General features: G+C 40.1%; 1 long non-coding RNA gene across 3 annotated transcripts; it reads right to left on the reverse strand.

The window, feature by feature from the left end:
- Positions 1-1,133: 1,133 nt before the first annotated feature.
- Positions 1,134-23,869, reverse strand: LOC310909996. 3 transcript variants are annotated; one of them, XR_014590222.1, is made up of 4 exons: positions 23,780-23,869; positions 22,228-22,358; positions 19,426-21,202; positions 1,134-1,217 (listed from the first exon to the last, which is right to left on the reverse strand). It is a non-coding gene; the product is annotated as an uncharacterized lncRNA (long non-coding RNA). The 3 variants fall into 3 exon arrangements; XR_014590223.1 differs by lacking the exon at positions 1,134-1,217 and having other exon boundaries at positions 19,002-21,202; positions 22,246-22,358; XR_014590224.1 differs by lacking the exon at positions 1,134-1,217 and having other exon boundaries at positions 19,002-21,202.
- Positions 23,870-24,613: the final 744 nt, after the last annotated feature.

Raw genomic sequence — 24,613 nt, forward strand, 5'->3', positions numbered from 1 at the left:
GAGAAAGCTAGAAGATGGGGAACGGTGTGACAGGTTTAATTATATTTAAGAGAATACAGTGGAGATCAAAGCCAAAGAGATAAAAGCTGCAACTACTGTATGGGCTGGAAACTTCCTGTGAATCATAAGCATCCTTAAGTGTAGTGCTTCAGAGGCAGCCATCCTGAATTCAGGACAGAGGCACGGCTGAAATGGAAATTCTCTATTTACAGTGTTTTATGAGCTGTATTGGCTGCTCTTAGTGAGTCCTGTACTTAGGTAGGCACCAAAATGTCTGGGAACATTCACGAGAAAACAGTAAACCAAACAGTGCCACCTAAGTCAGTGGCTCAAAAATAACCCCCCAGGGGCAGTATTGCTGTGAGCTGTTTGCAGGGATAGCATTTGACTGTGGGCCAAGAAAAATCTTGTGTCAACAGATGTAATCAGAGCCCCTATGGCAGTAACGACTCTGTCACAGTTTCCATTAGCCATTAGGAATTTGGAAGGAACGGCCTTCCCCCACCTCTATCTTTTTATTGGTGCTACATGATCTATTACAAAACCAAAGGTATCAAACTGCTACATCCCCTTTCTGAAAGGCAATACTTAATAAAGGATATGTAAGCCAAGACAGGGTCCTACTAATATATTAAGCAAAGATGCATCTCCACAGTTTTTGCTTCTGTTGTTTTACTCTAAATCCACTAATCCTATATACTCTGCTCTCCTCAAAGTGTTGCTGCTGTACTCCCCCTCTTCAGAAGGAAAACACACATGAATCCCCACACTTCTCCCTGGGAAGTTTCTCCCCACTCTGTTCCTCCAGCCTTTGCACCCTGATCCTTCAGACCCAGTGTGCCTCCAACTCAAATTTCTTAAATGAAATTCCTTCCTTTCTTGTAGATGGCATGGCAAAATATCTGTTGCTTCTGCTACAAAAGAAAAAAAGGCAGTAGGCTGCCTTGGACTTGGAGCATTTGATTGAATGGAAAGAGTAAGCCTTTTTCTAAGAGGGTAGAAGTCAGGTACCCAGTGTCATGTTTTGAGGAGGTAGAATCTGTTGTTGGTGCATGTGGTTGAGTAAAGCTGCTTTAGAAACAAATTGATATTCAACATTACCAAAGGATTGCTGGAAGTAACTCACCTCTGAGCTGCTGTCCAGGGTATTTCTCTTCTCCTCTGCTATTTTTTAGGCATGGGGTACTTCAGTTGACTTCTCTGCACATCTGAAAAGCCTAGTCAAGAGGATGAAGTAGAAATGCTCATAATCACCTTAGTTCAGTCCCAAGCTTATAAAAGTCATCACACCAGGAAGCATGGCTGTATGTATTCTACTTTTTTCTGTTCCTGCTGCTGTTTATAAATATATGTGTAGAGGAAGATGATTATAGGGATAAAATACCTTTCCTATGAGGAAAGCTTGAGAGAGTTGAGGTTGTTCAGACCGGAGAAGAGAAATCTGTGACCTTATTACAGCCTTTCTGTACCTAAAGGGGGCCTACAAGAAAGCTGGACAGGGACTTCTTACATGAGTGTGCAGTGATAGAACAAGGAGGAATGGCTTTAAACCAAAAGATGGCAGGCTTAGATTGGATATTAAGAAGAAACTCCTTAATGTGCACAAGGTGAGATTCTGGAAAATGTTGCCCAGAAAAGTTTTAGATACTCCAACTCTGGAAGTGTTCAAGGCCTGATTGGATGAGACCCTGAGCAGCATGGTCCACTGGAAGGTGTCCCTGCCCATGGCAGCAGGGCCTTGGAACCAGATGACCTTTTAGTTCCCTTCCAATCCACACCATTCTGTGATTCTATGACAATGTAAACATGCATGTCTGGTTAGTGCTGTCACCCGTCCATGCAGTCACTTGGAATCTATATATCAAGACTTAATTTTTTTTTTTCCCACACACCAGTACTCAACGTGAGTAATGATATTGCTGCAGAGGATATTCCTAGCTTTTGGGGCACTGGAGGCTTGTAAACTACAATTTAAAAAATTCTGGATGCTTCTTGGAATTATTTGCATAGATGTGCAGTGAGAAGAGTGTGTCAGAGACACATGGATCAGTCCAGTGCGTGCAGGTACACCATATCACATAAACTGCCACATCAAAGCTAATGCACATAGAGCTATTGATCTGTTATTACAGGTTGGACCAGCTCATCTTAGAGTGTAATGATACTGTGTAGCCTTGAAGCAAACACATTCATAGCCGTGCCAGTGGAGCCTGTGTCAGAATCTACCTCTTGTTTGCTCATGTAGCAATAAGCCAACTTCAACACAAAGTGGCCAGGGAAAACCCTGCGTAGACTAGAGGACCATAGATGTTATAATCTGCATTTTTTTCACATAAGAGAGAGTGATTTATTACATATAAATTTTGGTTAAGGTTTGCCCAACTCTCTGCAAAATTTGGTGCCTGTCCAGAGTGTTCTATGCTGCTTCTCAGAGGCCTCTTTTTGCTATTCCTGTTTATGCCCAGGGGGACTATCTAATCATTTGAACATTGATAACTGCACAGGAGAAAAAGGATCAATCTTTGTGATATTTTTAGTAGTACTTATTTGCAGCAGTCATCCTGGAGAGAGGTTTTTATATGGCATATCAATACCACTGGTTGTGAAGAATGTGAAGGTGCATGAAAATGAAAGCTCTAGGAATTTTATGAAGTAGAACTGATAGGGATCACTTCCAGTATCAGACAAGAACATTTTTCACTTATGTTCTTGGAAAACATTGAAAAGAACTTCAGAAGCACATAGCACTTCTAATATAGCTTTTCCAGACATCACTAGATAAAAAGTTGTGTGCACAAACTTTGAGTGGCAAAATATATACTGCAACCATTTAATAGATAAAAGGGGGGGGGGGGGGGTGTAAACAAACACAACATATCAAATCACCTTGTTTCCACAAGGAGGCTGTCCAGGTTTTTGCTAGAGGATTTTTTTTTTTTAATCTCTTGTATCTAATCAACTAAAAAAGAGAAGGGAATCTTATGAATATGAATAGGATAGGGCAGACTTCATACACACACATAATATACTTTCCTGAGTACATCTAGATGATACACATTGAGCAACTTCTGCAGCTCCAAATTTACATAGCAATGTTCCTAAAGCCATTAGACATGGCTTACAACTTCAAACCAACATTTTAGCATCTCTGAAGCACAAACAGTTTTTCTTAAAGCTGTGTGAAAACCCGCATTTTCACAGTCCCTTTGGGTTTAACCTTCTGGAATCAACACAAGATTTTTTCCCTGCCTCTCCACTCACTGACAGCATCAAGAAGGCTAAGGCTTTGGCTTTGTGTCAAATTTAGGAAAGACTTATCCCTTTTTTCCAGAGGGTGTCAGAGGAGATAAAATGATATTTCCAAGTTCTTTTCAATGCCAAAAGTGCCCTTTCTCAAGTACCTTACTGGCCAAAGGGTGGGGGATAAGAGAAAGCCTGGAGTGTGGGGCTTCAGAGTAAGTGCCAGCAGAATGCTCCACGGGACTGCCTGTCCTCAGCATTTGTCATTCCCAAGTCCACTGGGGCATACGGTCCAGTATTAAATCTAAACCTCCTTAAGACTGCCCAGCTGTTTTGCAGGCACAGCCTCAAAGACTTAAAAGTCATAGTGTACAATGGGGGTTTTAGAGCAAAACCAAGATCCAAGCATTTGGTGGCTTGAATGCATGGATATGCTACAGGAGATTTCTAAGGAGGAACATATGCTGCAGAAAACTCTCCTGAATACAAGTAAATAGGAATTAAAACTGTGCATCATTGGGTACTTTTCCACCTCTATTATAAGACATCCATAAATTATATTTCCTAAAAACAAAGGGAGCACATGGATTTATTATCTTCTCATAAAGGCAAGAACATCTGAAAAAATGTGTCACAGCCACAGTCCATTTACTGACAATGCTAAAATTTCTAGGAAACCTTTTTCTTCCACTCTACCCTTACAATTTATATAATGGAGCACTTTTCCTAATTGTTTAAAATCCATACGCCATAGGAGCTGAACAAATGAATGTCTAGAAGTGTTCAAAATACTTTTTTTTTTTTTTTTCCATAAAACAAAGCTGTAAAAAAAGAAATGTTATATATTTAGGAAAATGGTTTTAATTCAATGGAATTTCTCACACAGAAATTGTTCCAACAAAAGGTTTCCAGCCAGGAAAGGAGTAGGTGAATGCGTAAATTCGAAAAAGGGCAAGTCGTATAATTAACCAGTGGAATTTCAGTAAAAGCAACAAAACTTTTGTTTAAATAATGCTGTCAGAACAAAAGATCATTAACTATAAACCACAGTATCCTTTTATTTACAAAGTCTTCTTTTAGGGGAAAGGGATGGGATGGGTGTGTGGGCATGTGAAGGAAATGCAATACCATCTCTAGGATGAAATCAAAAAACATATAGTTTTCAAATGTGAAAAATAAAAGCATAATTTTCAGAAGGCAATTAAACGCTAGAACAGGACCAGACCTCCATCTTTAGCAGATTGGGAGGTGCAGTTAGAGCGATGTTGTGCGTTGTTAGCAAGACAGTGTAATGTAATGTCATGCAGAGATACCATGGATTTTATTACTGGTGGTGAATGGCACTACATCCAGTGAGTGGCTTGTCACTAATAAGGTTCCCCAAGGCTTGGTACTGGGGCCAGTCCTGCTTGATATCTTTTTTGATCTGGATGAGGGGATCGACTGCAGCCTCGGTAAATTTGCAGATGACACCAGGCTGGGTGGGAATGCCAGTCTTCCAGAGGGTAGGAAGGCTCTGCAGGGGATCTGGACAGGCTGGATCCATGGGCTGAGACCAAGGGAATGAGGTTCAACAAGGCCAAGTGCCGAGTCCTGCCCTTGGCTCACAGCAACCCCAGACAGTGCCACAGGCAGGGGACAGAGTGACAGGACAGTGCCCAGTGGAAAAGGACCTGGGGGTGCTGGTGACAGTGGCTGAACATGAGCCAGTGTGTGCCCAGGGGGCCAAGAAGGCCAAGGGCATCCTGGCCTGTATCAGCAATGGTGTGGCCAGCAGGAGCAGGGCAGGGATTGTCCCCCTGTGCTCAGCATTGGTGAGGTCACATCTCAAGATGTGTCCAGTTCTTGGCCCCTCACTGCAAGAACAACATTGAGGTGCTGGGGAGTGTACAGAGAAGGCAGCAGAGCTGGGGAAGGCTCTATAGGGAACTCCTATGAGGAATGGCTGAGAGAGTTAGGGATGTTTATGCCTGGAGTCTTTATCCCTATATATAACTCCCTGCCTGGATGTTCTAGTAAGGCATGGGTCAATCTCTTCTCCCAAGCAAGTAGTGACAGGATGAGAGGAAATTGCCTCAACCTGCCTGCACCAAGGGAGGTTCAGGTTGGGTATCAGGAAGAATTTGTTCACTGAAAGGGTTGTCAGCATTGGAACAGGCTGCTCAGGGAAGTGATGGAGTCATGATCTCTGGAACTGTTCAAGAAAAAAACTGGATGTGGCACTTAGTGCCATGGTCTAGTTAACATGGTGGTTCTCAATTGAAGATTGGACTTGATGTTCTTGGGGGTATTTTCCAACCTTAATGATTCAAGGATTATTAATAATAGCTAATTTATATTATGAATTAACTCACTAGTACATTTTAACCAGTATATATAGTACTTACTGTAGTGAGGCAGCCTCACCATAGCTCTTTGCTTATCATGGCTTTCCTTCCCTTTGTTGTGCAGAGATACCCATTGCGTAGAAAAAAAGTACAATTAATTCTCTGGTGGTTAATAGGTTTGTAAGAGTTAATGCAGTCCTCTTCTAAGTAAATTCCCCAGCCCATCATGGATCATGAATCTTAATTTTTTTTTAATTGGGAATAATCAATTCTGATACTAGCAGTGTGCAAGCACTGAGGGATACCAGTTTGTGTTGATAGCTGGACAGCCTGCTCTACTTTATCTTACACCATGGAGTTTTGGAGTATTACCAAACAGGTAACTGGTTTTGGAGTATTACCAAACAGCCGCACACAGGTTCACCCAGGGATAACATTCATCAGCTAATAAACAGTGTAAATGATAAATATGCTACTTGATGGCTTTCTAGTAACAAAATTAATGATACTTTAAGTGAAAAAAACCCCAACAAAGCTAGCATGAAGTGCAAAGCAAGAAAGTACTTTTCCCAGGAAAATACGCTTTATCTTGTGCACTCTGCTGGATCTTAGAGAAAATACAAAGCATTCCTGGTAAATCCTGACAAGCTTACTTAGGCTTTCAGAAGGTCTTTCTCTGATAAAGATGCCAATACCCTAATATGGGTAATGCAGAGAAAAAAAAGAGTCTTTGCTCTACCTAAGGACCTGAGGTCTTTCAGATACAAAATCTTTGTAGAACTCACTGAAAAAATAAAGTCTGGCAGCAAGTAGATTGTAGCTTTTTCAGTCATTAGGGCCCTTTGAGTAGATGCTTAGAGCATCTGAGCAGCTTTAGGAATGTGTATTACTTAAGACAGAGGGTAGCCACTGCAGGCTAATGAATAATATTAATTCTCTTTTAAAAGACAGGGTTTTTTAATATGTCTTTTTATCCAATTCTTTGGCCATGCAATTAGAACTGCTGCTGGACTAGGAATGCCACATTAGTGACCATGTGAGGTAGATGGTGACTGTGAGGACAGGGTATGTTCAGGGCATTGTAACACTAAGCTGCATCCTGACAACACTCTCTTAAGTTGAACATCTGTCTTGTGGAGCTAGAAAATTTCTGAGTCTCCATGATTGGGGTATCCCGATTTTAATGAAATAACATAAATGTAATTTGTATGATTATGGGAAACCATTATCATTGTAAAAAAACAGAACAGATTTGTTTGTGAGTGTCAGAATTTTCTTTTTTTTTCTTTAGAAATTCATTCTTTGGCAGTCCTAACATTCACCATGGTTTAATTTTTAAGGCACTACTTTCTATAGTTCTCCTGCTGTCACTGTAACAATGCAAAGTAGTGATTAAATAGATATCTCCTGCTGGCTAAGACTCCTCTGTGATATGTTCTAGGATTGAATGCCATTCTATTTTTAAATGTTGGGCAATTACGTAGCAGTAAATTAAATCTGAGAAATGCAGTAATGTTAAAATAAAAAAAACACTGTTTTTTAAATTGCACTAGAATAGCTAAAGCAAAAGAGGATTTTTGCACTCTGTAGCAAACAATTAATGGTATTTATTATGAGAGAAAACCACACAGATTTTGAATTAGATTATGATTATCTACACTTGGCTATCTGTAGTGGACACAAAAGGACACCTTTGTGATATTATTCATAGTTCTAGAAGTTTCCTTGAAAAATGTTTTGCTTCTTTAGCTACATTTAAAGCAATGATGTTGAAATAGTGAATCAGTACTTGAATAAAAATAACTTTAGGAATAGTTGATACACCCAGTTATCTCATTAGCACTCAAATAAGAGTTCCAGATGAAGAGGAGGCACTGGAGCTGTAGTAAGAACAAAAATTATTATTTATAAGAATGTGTCACAATCCTTAAGAGTGCTGAAAATTCAGAAAACTTCTAGACATGCATGACCTAGAAGTATCAGCCATGTTATACATGTATATAAGTTTTGGATAATAGGACAGGTGATTGAATAACGAGGCAGCCATAACAAAGAGGTAAAACAAATCCAGGGAGCTTTTTACTTCTCCTAGTGCTGCTGATGTGGCATCTTACCACTGACAAAAAGTGTTAGGCTTCTTATTTCATGTCCCAGCATTGTGGGAATGAGAAAATGTATCTGTGTGCATGCACACAGAAAAATATATAAATATATAAAAAAGAATTAACTGCCTGGAAGAAAACGATGATAGCATTAGAGCTTTTACTCACACAGTGATTACCCAAGTAATCAGAAGGTTCAGTAGCAATACTGAAATTTCTTTCAGCTCATCATTAACCCTTCTCATTTGACATTCCCAGCAATTAACCCTTGTGCCCTGAGACAAAGCATCACAGTGGGTGACAGAGACACCACTGCCAGCCCTAAAGCTGCTTGTGCCAAGGACTTTGGCAGTGGTGTGCCCTAGTCTGAACATCGTGGCAGTCAGGGCTTGGGATCCTGGCTCTGTCGTTAACTTTCAGCACTGCTGCCTGTGCTGGCCTCCCCTTTCCCCCCATGTCTACCTTGCCCACTTAGGCAGTGATTTGCTCATGGGCACGCTCATGTTGCTGTGTTGGCGACTGTTCTCTGGGCTCTCCTACCTCACCCTCCTCCTTCCTTGTCAGGGCCTGCAGCTGGTAATGAAAACATGAAGAGAGAACTCATGACACCTTTTTCTGAGCTCAACTTTCATTTTCTGAATTATTTAGATTTAGTTATGCATCCATAAATAGGGTGAAATCTACAATTCAATGCAATAAAGAAGAAGATATGTGAATTTTTCACCGATGCCTGAAGCTCTGTTGTTCCTTGCTCCTTTGGCTGGGCAGATGACACCTTCCAGCTAGTACTGGTGAAGGTGTCTTACCTGTATGACACTTACCTGTATGGGTTGCTGGGGTGAGGCTTATTATTCATTACTTTAAGGAAAGCACCTGCTCTTTAGTTATACAGCCTGGGAAAAGCAAGCATTTAAAGGAACTTCAGCCAAATATTTGTGAAGGAAGACATGTACTCTAAGCTCTACTCAAGTACAGTTTGAGCATTGTGATGAGGTCTAGGGACAACACGGTGAGTTTTCTCTGCTGTCACAACAGCAACTTGAGCACTGTCAGAGCCAGCAGCAGGTGTTCAGCCTTCTCTGTTTACTGATGTACGTGGCAGAGTCTCATTCAGTCCTGTAAAATGCCTGCTGCAGGGCTTCCAAAGAAAGTACTGGCTAGGAGAATGAGTGTTTTGCCTTCCTGAGAACCTTACTGTGCTTTATCAGATGATAGTTAGATTTTATATTGTTTTTAATTAATTTTATAAAAATTTACTGGCTCAAGGGCTGGCAAATAAGAGGATTATGGAAAATGGGAAAATAATTGCTTGTTTCACCTGATTGCCATGAAAGTAAATAAACTGGAAGTATACTATGAAGCACCTGGAATACAGACTCAGGGTTTTCAGCTTGAGCCCATTAACACCAAGAGCATGTGAAGGATCAAAACTTGCTCTGGGGCAGCAGTGCTGATAAAAATTACCTCATTTTAGTAAAGAACACGACTAATAAAAGTGATTCACAGTTACTGTGTTGTTTTGTTAGTGCACTTTCTATCCAACTAACAATTCTTCATTTATTTTCTGCTTTCAATTACTTTGTTAACATGTACTTTCCTTTTTTTTTTTAATAGATACTCCTGTGTTTGTACGGTTTTAAGGTGTTCCACTGCTCAAAAGCTTACATTATTCCTCATAAAGCTCTTTAAACATAGTGCTCTTTCCTGTTTGATTTTAGAAGGGTCAAATGTCAGTTTAGCTTTTCCTCAGTTTCATAAATATATCCCATTTTGTTGAAGGTTCCTGGCAACTAAGAGAGAGCCAAGCCAAAGTCATTGGTGAATGTTGCATTCCTCAGATACAGATTTTACTTGTTTGTTTAACTGTGACAAATTTGCCACTCTAAGTCAATGCTGTCTACCTTCATGCACATAGATAAGATTAAAACAAAGTAAGGTAATGTAGGAGGAAGCAAAAAAGTTTTCATGATCATATAAAAATAAGCAACATTTACAAATTTTAGCACTGCTGACCAGAAGCATTTTGGTTTTGTGCAGTTTTCTGTACTGTGGGGAAAACTGCCTACATATAAATGCTCTAGGATTAAGCCTACCTAAAACATTCACATGTTGGTAAAGGTGTTAAAGGAATCAAGAACCAAAAAGATATTGCTTCTCTTATAGTTTTAATGTTTTTACTGACTTTGAATTTAGTTGTCTTTTAGGACATCTGAAATCCTTAATGAGCATGTCTTTGCCATTATTTATATTCTCAGCAAAATGACATAAATGTATAGATGGATAAGTAACCATCCATTACAATCTAGAACATATTTCTGATACTTAACCACTAAACAACATGAGAGAAGGCAGAGCAATAACTCATAACAGTAGCAAACTGCATCTTGAAGAAGTTCAGGGTCTTTGGTTAGAAACAGAACATGCACTTTTCTCCAGTATGTCATCTGAACCTGTCATGTGCTGGAGGTGAAGGAACAAAGTGCTTGTTCTTTGTTGGATGGGATTTATTTGCCTTTTGCTGAGTGGTTTGATGATAGCTAATAATTTGCAGATATGTGAGATCTAGGTTTTATGAGTGACACCTTTTTATTCTGGAGCAGCTTCTGGTAAAGAGAGATGAAAGCTAAGGCATCTAACTGGTATTAATGTGATTCTTGGTGTATTTATGCATGTGTATTTAATTTTGGCCGGAGGAACATGAGTTCAACCACCAAATCATTGAGTTTCTATCTTGAAATGGTTTCCTTTACTGTATTTTGTTGTATTTTCATTGTTATTTTTGTGCCTTTTTGTGAAGAAGTAGGACAAGCATAAGGAGATACAGGCTAACTTGTTATCAATTACATTTTCAAATTAAAATTGGATTACCTGAAAGTTTGAGGACATTTGCTGATACAGGAATATAGCTAAACTGCACCACCAAAAGCTCACAGAAAAATGCTGCTCCTTACCATAAGCCCCATCCTTCAGATTTGCATCCTTGGGATATCTTTTAAGCTTTTGGAGGATTATCTGACCTGAGGGTTGGAATGAGCTGAGAAATAGGAATCATAACTGTTTTCCCAGCCTTGCACTGACTTGCTGTGTGACCTTGAGCAAGTGGCTTGGGCAAACATTTTAGGACTTTTCTCTGATTTTGAGTTCTTTCTTTGCTTTATCTAGATAATCTTCTTTTCAGGTCTAAGTTACCAAAGGAAAGGACAAGGTTTGACATCATGATCAGCCAAAATGCTGGCCAGCATTATTGAAAAAATGGTGCATTAAACTCTGCTTCAGTTATGCCACCTCTAAAAGGGAGAAAGTAATGTGGATAGTAAATTGTTTAGAACAGGAAAAATAATCTCTTTTAAATTAATCTTTTAAACTATCTTAAAATAAATTATTTAATTTTAGGGATTCTGACTGCTGTACCTAACTCAGGGAATCTTCACATTCTCATGAATGAAAAATCTATCTTCTATTTTGCCTCCTACGAAAGGGAAAACTGGCATGCTCAAGTATGCCTTAAAGGCAGTGCTGCCTCTGGGATCTCACATTAACATAATGATAAATGTGCTGTGGATTGCTTGAAAATGCCGTGTGCCAACGTGTCAGAATATGTTTTCCCTGCACACCTCTTGATTAGCATCTTATTTACATATTGGCAGGAAAGGGATTCTGAGAAAGACCTACAAAACAGAATATGTGTTAGTATGTTCTTCTCTAAGGCCAGGCTATTAGTTCCAAAAGCAGTTCTCTGGTGGCATGTCCTTCAGAGCTAGTGGGCAGCACATTTTGAAGTATTGAGCCCATGTGCATTTCAGCAAGGAGGAGCAGTGCTGATGCCCTTTCCCATCTTATACTAGTGTTGGATTTACTGTATAATCAAGACTCAATACATACCTTGGATAAAACTAGTTTACCACATTCTCTGGTATGTTACAGGACAAAATATCTAACTTTAGTGGAATTTTCTTCAGTTTCATCCATTCAAGTAGTATGAAAATGTGGAAAAAAATTGTGAAAGCATTTAACATCACTATCTATACTCCTCATTGTTTTTGCTTATGTCTAAGTATATTGATTATTCTTTGCTTTGGTTTTGTTTGCTTGTTTGTTTTATAATAATTTTCTGCTTTTCCAGTATCTCAAATTATTCAGAAGCTCCACATTTTCAATACCTATTTGAGCAGGGATAAGCATGAGAGAATACGTATGCAGTTAAAAAGCCACTGAAATGATACTTGCTATTCCTTCTATATAAATTAAAAATACTGTTGACATTGTAATTTATACTTGTGCAGTGCTTGGAAATCCTTGTTATTAGAAAAAGCTTCAGGCTAGTGACTGTATGGATCTATCACTCTATACTATTGAACTGATTAAAAATAAATTTCAAGATACAACTTACAAATAATATGAACAGGTAGGAGCTTGCAAAGAATGCATGGCCAAAATTATTAAGGAAATCACACCACTTAACAGACTAAACAATTTTGCAGCATTGTAGAAAGTTAAGTGTACATTTTCACATCTGAGAATAGATGTGAAAGAAAAATAATGAAGTAGCCATTGGTAAAGTAAATGTCATGTTCAGGAAGATGCTGCTTATTTAAGATATACTTTTTCAAAACCATTGAAGCCACTTGAGACGTGAAGTGATCAGAGTAGATGAGCTAATTAGACATTTAAAGAAGCAAAAACTCTCTTGTCTTAGAGGTGCTTTTATGATTTAAGGACAAAAAAACTTTCAAACCCTTCTCTGAAGCAGACATAGCCTGGATGCCATGCCTGGAGACACCAGATTGGAAAAGAATATGAAAGGAGGGAGGGTGTTATGAGTCACCATCTTCTGGAGAGGGCATAGCAGAGTTTGAAGAGGAAGATTAGATAATCCAATTTGTTCTTTCTGAGTTTTATATGAAAATCAGAAAAAAAAGTGGGGTGAGCAGCACAAACTAAAATTGCAGTTTAGAGGAAAGAACTCAGAAAGGAGATAGAGGTTTCTGAACCATTAGAATAGAGTTAGGAGATTAATTCATGCTTTCATTGACTTTTACAAATGGCTTTGAGCAAAAAATTGGTTCACGCTATGATAAATATTATTTTGAATGTTACAATACACTAATATCCCCTCAAGCAATGACTGTAAATACAGTTGTTGATATTAAATGTCTGGAGGTTATGTTATTTTAATCATCTCTAGAGAGGACTATCTCAGGGAAGTTCTGCTCTGATGTTGAATGTTACTGGCTCCTACTGGCAACTCTGAATTCTGAAACTAGAATAGTTCAGCTCAGAAAATCTGGAGAGCTGCCAGATCCAGCCGGACTCAGTGGATCAAATTCTGCTGGTTTTATACATGAGGAGCTGTGTTGACTTCATTAGGGTCTCATGTGTATAACACAATACTTTCTTACAATATGATTATATCAGGAAACTGGGATTCAGCTGTAGCTTATTTATTATTGCATTAGATATCAGCTTGCCTGCATCATACCTGTCAATAACACCTCGAAATAGAGAAAAAAGTAATAACACCTGGAAAGAAAATAATTTTTGAAGACAGATGATGACTTTGGAAAAGAAATAGATTAAACAGACAAAAGAGTGAAAAACTGATAAAAATGTCAAAGCAAAGTGCCAGGGCCACACTGTGTGGCCTTACCTTGCTGCAGCCCTCTCACTGATGGCTTGACTTAACAGCACACTGAGGAATTTAAAATGCAGCAATAGCTGAAACAGGGTCATTACAGACAGCAGGTGGGATTTTTCAAACACAAGTTGAGCACTCTCTCAGCTTTGGTTTTCAGTAGGTGCACAGGTGGGCCAACACTGGTGTTTCAGACCTGAAGCTGCTGTGTCTGCTTCCAGCCACAGAGACCTGGCTTTGTACCTCGTGTTGTGCTTCTGTAGTTTCTGCTCAAGCTTGCTCTAGACAGCCAGTCTACATAGAGGCACTCTCATTTTGCATCATTAACAGGGCTGAGAACTCAACTTCAAGGAGTTCTTGCGAGAGCTGTTTTAAATTGATTACTGTGCTGTTCAGAGGCTCTGGTTACACAGCGCTCATTAGTGACAACTAAGGCACTGAATAAAGCAGACCTGTCAGACTTCCTGCCTTCAGAAAGACAGATAAATTAGTCTGGGCAGAGTGCCACGCTAGTCTGGTTCTATTATTCCCAGTAGCTGAACTAGCTCCGAGAGCTAGCTCGGGTATCCCTTCAGGAGAGGAGAGCACACTGTCCGGACGTCTCCTGTGCAGACAAACAGTTTATAACACTTTGAATTGACTTTGCCTGCTCTGCTTCAGTTAAAACATTCTGGCAACTCAAAACAAAAGGCTAAAAGTAACAAGTTTTGCTTTTTTTTGGTGGCTGTGTACAGGAGACCTACTGCAGTGCAAATGGTGGGTGGCCTTTAACCTTTCCAGCTGGCTCTGCTATTACTCAGTCAGATTCCTTCAGAGGTGCACTCATTTGTCTTCTGGCCCTGGGGGCTGGTGCAAGCGCAGTGTTGTCTCAGGGGAGCTCAGGCTGGGGGCTCTGGACCTAGTCCTTGTCAGCTAATGCAGAGTCTGACATTGAGGGAAGAGTAAAAAGGACAGAGTTTTCTTGCTGCTCTCTCTGTGCCAAGTTACAGCTGGACCCAGAGAGGGGCCATCAAGCTGAGTTGATGCAAAAGCTGTAGGATGCCTTTGCTCATCTTTTCAATGATGGTGTATCTCCACAAATGTTATAAAAGTGTTAGCAACAGGTTAGCCATAGATTTCTAAGGGGTTTGGATTAGCAAAAGTTTGGACCAAGGCAGACAAATCACAGCTACTTTATACAGGGTGGAAGATCCCCAAAAGGAGGGAGCTGTTTTCTTCACAGGACTCTGGCCTTGAAAGCTTATGTTCTATTGAGTGGTAGGAGAATTTGAAAAATTGTTTCCCATTTCCTATGGAAATGTTTGTCCTGTGCATGTTTGGGCTAGGTAAGGCCAAGCCTGATCAGTTGGCATTTTCTGATGATACCTGACATATTTGGACATTCCTCAGCAATAGGAAGCATGACAGAACATCATCCAACAACCTTTTGCCCTTGATGTACATGTGTAATGCTCACTGTACTGGAGAGATAAATGAAGAAATACAGGTAAAACTGACATTAGCCTTTGGTAATTTTCTGGATCACTGGTCAACATGGACCTTGCCAAACCATGTCTGGTCTGGCTGAAACGTTTGGTCTTGTGGATAAACAGTGAAATCTAGGGGCTTCTGGTAAACTTTGATTTAACAGAATAAACTAAAATTCTATCTAATTTAAATATCTTGGTATTTCAGCTTTTAGACACAGCTGGTGAATTTTAGAAAGCTGGGCAATTTTACCCAGGAGTCTTTGACCGAGATTCACATTGCTGCTGTGTGTGGATGGGCAGGAAGGGTGTTAGAGAACACAGCAGGGTTACTGCAACCTCTCATAACAATATATATCCAGGAAAGACTCAAAAATCAACTCTCAGCTAAAGTGGACTCTTTGTAGCATTCCTAATGACTCACTGGAGACTTGCAAGACTCTTACCAAATGCTGTTAAATAAAATTTTCCACTTCAGCATCTTATTCAACCAGAGGGAATTTAGTCTGCAGTACAACCGAAAATATTCTTGTTCAGAAAATAGACATCATTGATTACCCTGCATTTGTGAAGGCATTGTTCTTGACACTGCTCATTGGTCTGTAGTTTGAATAATCCTTCATGATTGCTACTGAATAACTCAGTGTTGCAAAAGCATCAAGCAGGGAATGCTTTATTATTATAACCATTTTGTTAGATGCAGTTATTGCCACAAAGGATGGGTAGAAGCAACTAAGATTTCCTGTTAAAATGATTCCAGGTTCATCAATCTAGAATTTGGGGTTAACTAATTAGCATGTAAGGTACTCTTAATAAGCAATGCACTCCCATTTATAAGTAATGAGTATAAAGAAAGAGAAAAACCTTAATGGAGGAGAAAAAAATCACAAGGACAGCTTGTAAAAGCACTTGACAATACGTCTGTGAAAGGAAAAAAGCAACCTTCAGTTTCAGGACAAGATAATGAGTTATGTTTGTTCATCACACTCCAGTGCAAATGTCCAATAACCTAATGCTCCATCACCTCTGATCCTTCCCTCCTTCCAGAGAATCCTGCCATGTTTCAGTTTCAGTGGACAGCACGATTCCAAAATGAAGGCATCCTTCCAGCACCTGGTCCTAATCTGTTCACTCATCCTGCTGTAGGTATTTCAGATAGTAGAGTCTCATCATATTTTACTCTGCTTATCTTCCATGATGAAAGGTTATCTGCAATAGCTTTTTTCTGGGAAATACTCTGTCAGTATCACCTCACATTGAAGATCCCAACAGAGTATTCCTGTTATTTGTATTGCCATAGTTCTTTCAAGCTCCAGAAAGGGTCTGACACCATGTCCCATTTGGTACTTCCCAAAACTTACCTGAGCATTTCCATCATTACAGAATAAGTATCCTTTCCCTGACTGTCATTTCATTCATGACAGAGAGGATTTTAAGTTCACGTGTGTTAAGATGCGTCCTCAAGCATCACTGAGAAATTCAGAATAGAAAGCTACAATCAATTAAGTTTTTTCTATCACTAAATTCCCCATGGCCACAAAAATCTGAGTGGCTCCTTCATTTCCATTTATCTGACTGCACATAACTGGTTCATGCAGCTAAAGCAGCTGTGACTATTCCTTGCTCTTGTTACCTTAGGAAGAGAAAACAACTTCTCATCTTCTCAGAGACTTAAATTATTCATTTTTACATTATAGTCATATCTAGACAGTAGGTCACTAAGAGGTCAATAAGACACTCTTGTGTCAATAAGACACTCTTCAGGTCAGTAAGACACTCTTGGCCAAAGCATAAGGCAAATACTGGTGAAAATGCAATGTCGCATCCTGAAAAACCTATATTCCAGGATGTGTGTCATGCAGATGGAGGGCAGAGAAGGCTGAAGTCAAAGTCATTATACAAGTTACACTAATTTAAAACCTTTTTCTCATTATAAATTCACAGAAAAAGTGTTGAAACTCACCATCTGTGCTTTAAGCTATTAGACAGGGCCCAAGAATGCATGTGTAAGGTGGCTGGCAATCGTGGTTGTCCTCTGCATTTAGAATATTCCTGGAAGACTTTACAGAGAATGCAAGGGCATATGTAGTAAACAAAGCCTCCCTCAAAATATTCAGAGAGGAATAGTAGTTTTGGAAAGGCTGTATGAAAGGCAGCCTCAGAGTTGCTGTGGCTAGCCTTTGTCCAATGTATCTTTTTCAGTTTTTCTTCAAAGAATGTGTTGTTCTTACAGAGAATATTTCGGCACAAAGACAAAAGTGATCAAGGTGACTCTCCCTGCCACATGAAAGCTGTTTTTGCTAGAGAGGTGGATGTCTAAGACAGCTACATAGCAAAAACACTACCATTCATTCTTAAGACAGGCACACATTCAACAACAGGTGGTTTAACAATTGCATGACATTACAGACGTACCTGTTGCTTTTTTTATTATGAATTGGCAGAAGTTGCACTGAACAAGATAGAACAAAGCATGAGATAAGAGATTAAAATGCTGTAACATACAAGAAGTCCATTGCATGATATTTTTATCTGGTGTTACATACTGTGCTGGATGGTGTGCAGTGTGTTTAGCTGTTGTTATCTGTCCAATAAATTTAAGATAAGGGTTCAGTGCTGGTCTCAAAAATGGTAGGCTAGTTAAGGGCCTTTTAGTTTTCACTGTTCTCTCACAGCAATTGTCATTTTAACTCTTAGTAGCAAAGACTCAGAGGAACTGCAGCTTTGCCTAAGTGGCAAAAATTGTAAGCTTGGTTATAAATGAAGTGTGGGATTCACTGTCAATACAAGCTGCCCAAAACGTAATGAGAGCATTTAATATTTTATGATTTTTTCCAATGTTCTACCAGAGACTGAACACTGGAATGAGTCTTAAGTGAGAGAAGCTTACCAGATGAAGAGCATAATGAATGTCTTTCATAAAAATTAATATTTAAGCAGTGTAGTTAGTTGTATTATAATTGTTCCACCTCACTACAATCATGATGTTTCACTATTATTTCCCCTAGTATAATTCTGATCTGAATATTATATACATAAGCCCCACTGAATAGGAATTCATCAGGCATGAAACCATCTCTTAGAAATGCAGCTTTTCAGGATGCTTACTCCAACCTCATTTTGAAGATGTTCCTTCAAGTCCTACCCCATTTCACTAAAAAAAAATCACATTTACTGAGTGTGGCCATGCAGATCCAAACATACACACACATACACACTTACTGATAGGCAACAGAAACACTGATAAAAATTTTGGGCAGGCTGGATTGGGGAGTTAAATCAATATGTAAGGCCATCTGGGAGCATTCAGCAGGAAATTCAGTTAGCAAAATTTTAATATGAGTATCAGCTACTTCTCCACTCAGCAAAACTTCTGAAGTCATTTTTTAAAATCAGCAGCATATTTATCCTTCTGAAGTATTGTATTAATTGTTTTTTGAGGACCATCATGTTAAAACAGTTTTTGCAGTTAGAGATCAAACTCACTCAGTGCTTAAGTCAGGAAGCAACTCTCAAATCTGTGTCTGTGCACAATAGGTGTGAACTCTCCACGTATGCAGGAGAGGATACCACTGTGGGACACCTTTCTCATTGGTGTGGATGGCCAGATGAGTAGGAATTCAGGAACAGATTATGTCAGAAACTGTTGTTCTGACCACCAGAAGAAATACAGTGGCACAGCACCTTTGGATATTGAGTGTAGCATGAGTGAATACACTAGACACAAAATCTGCCCAGTGCTGGTCAGCAGGACAAATTGAGAGATGTTCTGGTTTAGGATAAATTTGGGAGGCAACTTATCAACAGGGTGTTTTTGGGAGTAGTTTTTGGATTAAGCTGGTGTTCCAGCTTCATTTCATTCACATGAAATAATCTAAGCAAGTTTTTTTTTGAGGGAAGATAGAGCAAGATTTTGCTGTTTTGAAGCTAGTTAATTTTGAAACAGTTCTATTGTACTTGATCCACACTTACTAGAAGCATGCTGCGTATCCTTCAAGTCTCTTATTTGTTGCTTAATTTTCAAGATTTCAATGTAATTTAAAAGATTAAAATATTCTCTTGTGTTAGGACATGAATTTTTTTGTTTGGTGAATGCAGAAGTACATGGGGAGACAAACACGCAAGTGGAATACTTAAATTAACTTTAATGCATCTGAAAATATGTAAGACAATTAAGACAAAAAGAAAAACAAAATCCCCCAAATCTACCAGTTTAAGCTATTATTCTTGAAAAATTATTACTGCAATGAAATCTCTGCAAACACTAATCCTTGGTAGATGGAATTTATTTAATTTAATTGATTTTATTTATTGCAGCCAAGTAGATAAAAGATTGAAAATCTTCTATTGTACATGTGTAAATACCTTAAGAATCTCTATTAATATGCACACCAATCAGCTTATTAACAAATTCAGAGTAGAGAATCATACTTTGAGATGCTATTCCAGCTATTTGCACAACTAACCACCTCATCTCATGTATGAAAAAGGGGGCAGGATTACTGGCACAGCCGTGTACATTTATAACACTCCTACTGTCATGGTTATGTGATGTTTGCTTTTATTATCACTGAAAAGCAGAGCAGTGCCACTGCTGTATCAGGGCATCAGAGAAACCAGCAAAATCTGGGTCTCACTAGAGCAATTTCCAGTCTTACCTTTTAACTGATGTGCTGCCAAGGGCCTTGCTATGTTGACAGTGGTGTTGCCTTGACCAAGGCAGCATCATAAAACCTGTGGGCCCCTACAAGGCAAGAGTAATGTTTCATAAAGTCGTCCTTACATGATATTCCTTGGCTTCTCCATAAATTTCATTACTTGCTTCTGCAAAGTATTCAGAGACTTTCAGCTCCCCGTGACCTCAGTGAAGGATAAGACTTTCTCAGCTCTTGGATGGATTATGCTCATGTGGACCCTGCAGTCAGGAAACTGCTTCACTAGTGCATTTAATTGCCCCCAGCCATGGTTTTTACTCTCTGCCATGAATACAGTCCCTTAAATGCACTTGACAGCAGGCACTGTGGAGAGCCTTTTTTATTCCCATGCATTAGAAGTGACTGAGTAACACATGATTGGAAGAATGAAGCATTACCCATGTGTGAACAGTGAGGAGATATACAGCAAAAAGCAAGAGGGAATTTTGGGACAGATTGAAAGAGATGTGTGATGAAGATAAGTAGTGCCAAGAGAGAACAGAGGGAGGAAGTTAAACGACGTGATAGACTCTCCATAAAAAACCACTCAATGGAAACTAAAGGAGCTAAAAGATGAGAAAATAGTGACCATCTGCAGCCCTCCAGGGAACACCAAACAGGCAGCTTCAGAGCTCCATAGAGGTAGGACACCTAGGATGAATGAAGGATAGACGCAGCAATTTTAAATGAATTAATTATTGATTTATGAAATTGTATTTATGAAGCTGCTGTTAAATCCATTTCATTAGATTCTTGCCTTGTAAAGGCAAATATATTCAATTTTAGTCACAAACCTTCTTGCTGTCCTTTCTCTTATCTAAAGTAGATGACAGCCTGAAAGCACGTAAAGTAAATAAAATAGGGGGAGCTGTTTTTAGATATAGTAATTACTTACTTGCTAGAGCAAATCAACTTAGAAGTCACTGGATAACAGAAATAAATTCTTGTTGGGTTCAGATTAAACACTTCAAATCTGATTCTTCCACCTGAATTCATCCAGGCTGTAATTTTGGACTTGAACTAACTGCTTTTACATCCCCAAGTCCTTCAGCTCATGTTTCACTGAATAGTTCTTACTGTCTGGTCATATTAACAATAATATTAATAACCAACCTTTTTATCTACAGTATTAAAGTTGTATTTTCATGTGAAATTATCTTAGTTCGTTGAAGAATTAAGATTTAAAATTAATTATGTAACATGAGTCTTAATTTTTTATTGTTTCTACAGGTTTTATTTCTATAGGTATTTATTATACTGAGTCAAATCCTCAGCAAACGCAAACTTCTATAGGTCCAGGGAAGCTATGAAGTTGAATCCATTTAAACCACTTAAATATCTTTATTTCTGCCTTTATTTCTGCATTTTAACATTAATGACCTCATTAATGTACATGAGCTGAGAAACACACAAGACATACACGCACAAACACAAGGCTGATGTGCTTTAACAGAATCATGCTCAAGAATTACACACATGTGGCTGTGGCGGTGAATCCAGCCCTGTCCCTGCTTTTATTTGAAATCTCAGGATTTTCTATCTTTGGTATAACTTACCACACTAGCAACAACAAAGCTTGACAAAGAGCCTAACAAACAAATAATACTTTAAAAAAAAAACACACGAAGAACCAGCATTATATGAATCCCAAAACAATAATTAATTTTAAGGCACTCTGTTTATTTTGGAATCCATATCCATTAGCATTTGGAGATGAGGAACTTAAGTTTCAACAGATGCCCTGAAAAACAAGGAAACCAAGGGATTATTTGAATTTGAACCACAGCAACAGGATGTGATTGTACTAAACAGTTATCAGAATCACTTATTACAAAGTGACCTGCAAGGTACAAATTACCTTAGAGTATTACAAGAGACACAGATATCACAGAACCACTTATCTTGGTGTCATGGATACCTCTCTTGACCACCCTCAACAGCTCGTGACTAAAATGGGGCAGTGTCAGGCAGCATGCCCCTTCACCTGGATGCAAAGTAATTTATAGTCTGTTTTCATGCTGTAGTTAATCCCCTTTACTCACACATGAATCATTTGTCCTCTGAGTTACGTGGTACACCTGGCCTTGCTAACATCAGAACAGGCCTCCAAGTGCAAGCCTACAATCCAGGTAGTATCTCTCCCTTAATTCCAAAAGCAGTTCCAAGGATTAAAGGCAAAGGATTGCCTTCCTAGGACCCACGAGACAGGACCAATTCATTTTACCTTTGATGTCTGAAACCAGAACTGACACAAGGGATCTGATACAATTAATATATTCTATTATGACTATGTCATACTACTCTGAGTGACATGGCAATATCCACACATAGGCAGAGTGTCTGGAGAAATACTCCTGCAGCATGCTCTGACTATGAAACAGTTTTTGCAGGCTTGGTCATATGATGTATCATGTATATGATGTACCATGATTCTTTATGGTCCCATCAAATAGAGAAAGCAGGATCATGTTTATATTGCATCTGTATAACTTTTACCAGCTTTACTAATACTGTGGTAGCTTATCTTTCATTTTTTTGCCTGCTGTTACCTAATAATATCAGTTTCCATAATCATAAATTTAGAACAACAAACTACTTATAAACTTCTAGAAATTAAATGCAGAGAAGCAGGTACAAAGCCTGGCACTCATTTTATCCCTAATATTTGTTGCCTAGGTTTTCAGAAAACCCAGCTAAAAGGATGCACTTCGACTTACAATTCAAGACCAGACTGGATCATGTAAGTTTAAAAATGGAGTCTATTACCTTATTGTGAGCACAAACCTGTGTATTACAGCGTGTACAAAACGTGCAATCCCTTGGCAGTTTTCCATCACAGACCTTGATGCCACCTTTTGGAAGCCTGCTGTGTGCATGTTTGAGAGCCCAGGAGACAGCTGTGAACACGGATCCTCTGTCATCTATGGAATCACCTGCTGGGCTTTATCCCAAAATAAAACACCCTGCAGCAACTTACCACGGAGCATTATCACCGACGTGTAGGCAGCACTTGCCTGACTGCTTGTCACTGTTTCTAGTGCTTTATTTTTCTTTTCATTTGGGAAAATTCTCGGAGCAGTTCCGGTGGTACAGAACAAGGCACAGGAGCGAGAGCATCCCTCTGGAGTGATCCCTGCTGCTTGGTGAACAGACACCTGAAGGCAACATCATTTGGCTATTTCTGACCTGCAGTGGATTGCTGCTTGCAAACCTTTTTATGCTGTTATTAATCTTCCGAGCCATCTGGCCCCTGTTGCAGGATACCTGCAGATGGATTAATAAACCAGTCTTATAGAGCTGTACATATTAAATATACAGCAGAAGCAGCTGTTGGGTGTCTGTTGTGAACTTTCTATTTTTCCCTACTCTTTCAGCCACTGTAATTTGCAGTTCTAAGCCAGTTCCTTCAAGGAGAGGAACAGGTTTTTTCCTCAAGTACCCAAAAACCAAAAATCTGTCATTGAAGAGTAAGTTATAATCAGCATAAATATAATTTTCTCCTTGGAGTAGAAACTTTCACTTCAGCCTTTGAATACCACTGTCAGTTCATCTTATTATAACATACGCCCCTGACATCTCTCGTATTAATTGCACCAGACTGCCTGCAGTGTGTTAATTTGTTTGTCTAACGAAGAATGACTTTCAGAAAACTTTACTTCCTTGCACATACAAGTGGGGTCAGAGGGAAACCAAACCTATCTTAAAAGACTTCAAATTGTAGATTATTAATTTTAATGCTCCAACTAGTGCTCTTTGGGCAGTGCTTATAAATTTCTCGAAGTGGGTCTATATGTTGTGACAGAATTATAAAAGAAAGGCCTCACAAAATCAGTCCTGCTCTATTAAATTAATAGCTAGTGTGTCATCTCTTCTAAGGCCGCGGGTAACGTGCAGACTGAGAGTTTAAAAAAGGGGTAAAACGCGGGAAATCTTAGATCAGCGGACGAAAAAGCGATAATATGTGTGAGGGCACTTCTTATACCGCGCAAAAGGGGATAAAACGGGATAAAGGGCAATTGCCAACTTTATTGCTACGGGGTAGAAAACAAGGTGAGAGTAGATACACAAAATGCCTTTTTTATCGGCAGGTGGGACGAGTTGGGGGAGTTTTTGTGGGCAGCGCCCATAGGGGAAGATATGGTAGGCACAAAACGGTGTTTCACATGGTATTTTATTAGAAATTCGTTAAAATAATGACAATCTGCTGAAGGACCGCAGCTGCTGCGGCAACGCGGCCTCCAGAGACCTCTCGGTCAGTGTCTGCTGTGTCTGTAGGTCCGTTTCTGCTCCCTCTACCCACCAACGACGGAAACGTTACCTTTTAATTCCGTTTTTCATGCTGAACAGCCTATTAAAGATGTTACAGCCACTTTGAAATCGCTTTCAGTCTCAGCCACGGGAAGCCGGGGCCGGAATCTGTGCCTGCGCCGCTGTAAAAGGGCTCCGGCGGGAAACAGTGTCCCGGGCGGCGATGCGGGCGGGCGGCTCCCGCTCCCCAGGAGGCCGCGCTGGGGGCGGTGGGGCCGACGGGGGCCGGTGGAGGGCGGTGGTGGTGGCTGCAGTGGGGGCCGGTGGGGGCCGTGGCAGCTCTGCGCGGGTGAGTTTTGTCCTCCAGAAAGCGCCGAGCTCCGGGCACCGCTCGGTTCGCGGCTCCACACGGAACGCGCGGGCTCTGCAGGCGGCGGGGGCCGGAGCACTTTCCCTGCTCACGGCTCCTCCCTCCAAGGCCGTTCCCTCGTTCCCTCAATTCCCTCTTTCCCCGCGCGGTATTTCCAGCAGCCCCAGGGGCTCTGCCCCTTTCCTCGGAGCTCCGGCAGCTCCGGGCCGGGAGCCACAAGCACTTTGTGCCTTTTTAACCTTTTCTGTGTTTGTTCTCGGTGTTTTTCCCTTTTGCTCCGGGCGGTCTTTAGAGGGGGGTTTGTGTTGCTTCTCCCTCCGCTTTTCCCCCGCGGGTGTTGGGGGCGGGCGGGACGCGGCAGCCCGGGGTTGGGCATCTCATCCCTGCGGATCCCCGGGAGCACACACACAGAGCACGGCCCCTTTGCTGTCTCCTGGCTCCGGAGGTTTCTCTCTCTTTCCCCTTCTCCTGTTGCCCTGGGGCAGCAGAGCCGCCCCGCTCCAGCGCCGAGTGGGGTCTGACCGCCTCTGGTTA

The sequence above is a fragment of the Zosterops lateralis genome, assembly GCF_965231275.1.
Source record: "Zosterops lateralis genome assembly, chromosome: 5".
NCBI lineage: Eukaryota > Metazoa > Chordata > Aves > Passeriformes > Zosteropidae > Zosterops > Zosterops lateralis.